The sequence below is a fragment of the Panthera uncia genome, assembly GCF_023721935.1.
Source record: "Panthera uncia isolate 11264 chromosome C1 unlocalized genomic scaffold, Puncia_PCG_1.0 HiC_scaffold_3, whole genome shotgun sequence".
In the NCBI taxonomy this organism is placed as follows: Eukaryota; Metazoa; Chordata; class Mammalia; order Carnivora; family Felidae; genus Panthera; species Panthera uncia.
In genome coordinates this window covers 44,501,371-44,502,572 of record NW_026057584.1, presented here as the reverse complement: position 1 = coordinate 44,502,572, position 1,202 = coordinate 44,501,371, and the positions used below count along the sequence as shown (strand labels likewise).

The following is a 1,202-nucleotide window of genomic DNA, read 5'->3' as shown; positions in this document are numbered from 1 at the left end:
GTGATTATGGAATTGAAGACTCAATATTGGCAATATGTCAATTCTTAATCTTGTTCAGGATCTATAGATTCAAAGCAATTCTAATCAAAATCCCAGTAGAGGTTTTGGTAAAGATCAACAAGTTGGTTTTAAAATATATATGGAAAAACAAAGAAATTACAATAGCCAAGACAATGTAAAAAATTTTTTTAACATTTATTTACTATTGAGAGACAGAGCATGAGCATGGGAGGGGAAGAGAGATGGGGAGACACAGAATCTGCAGGCTCCAGGCTCTGAGCTGTCAGCACAGAGCCCAACACGGGGCTCAAACTCAGAAACCGTGACATCATGACCTGAGCCGAAGTTAGATGCTTAACTGACTGAGCCACCCAGGCAACCCCAAGATGATTTTAATAAAGAAGAATAAAATTAGAGAACTCATCTTATAGCAAGGCCACTTCAAGTCTTGCTATAGACCTACAGTAATCAAGACAGTGGGACACAAGGAGAAGGTGTAGTGTTTACTCCTGAGCAGCTCTAGGTGTTAGTTTCTGCAACTGTCTTCTGCCACTGATGACTGTTCTTCTCTCTTCCTTTGGGGTAGTAAGAGGGAGAGGATGCAGTCCGAGTGGTTTCTGAAGAAGAAAGAACAGGGTGGTACCAGAGGAAGTATATTTAGATTAATGGAATAAAATTGAGAGTCAGTAATAGATTCACATGTATATGAACAATTGATTTTTTACAAGATTTTAAAGGTAATTCAGAATACAGATAGTTTTCAACAAATGGTACTGGAACATTTGGATATCCATACCAAAAAAAAAAGAAGAAGCTTGATTCATACTTCATGCCCATTACAAAAAACTGACTCAAAATGAATTATAAGACAAATGTAAAATCTCAAACTATTACATTTCTAGAAAAAATAAGTTGAAAATTGGACTTAATTAAAATTAAGACCTTGAACTCTTTGAAAGACATTTTTAAGAATGAAAAAGTAAATCTTAAACCGGGAGAAAGTATTTGCAAATCACATATTTGACACAGGTCTTGTATTCAGAACATACAAAAAAAAAAAAAAAAACACTCAAAACTCAATAATAAGACACATACAACCCAACATAAAATAAACAAAAGATTAGAATAGGCACAATACCAAAAAAGATACACAGATGACCTATAAAAATATGGAAAAATATATTGGACATCACTATCCATTA

General features: G+C 34.2%; 1 pseudogene; it reads left to right on the top strand.

The window, feature by feature from the left end:
* Positions 1-432: 432 nt before the first annotated feature.
* LOC125912042 (uncharacterized) lies at positions 433-615 on the top strand (annotated as a pseudogene).
* The last annotated feature ends 587 nt before the right edge of the window (positions 616-1,202 follow it).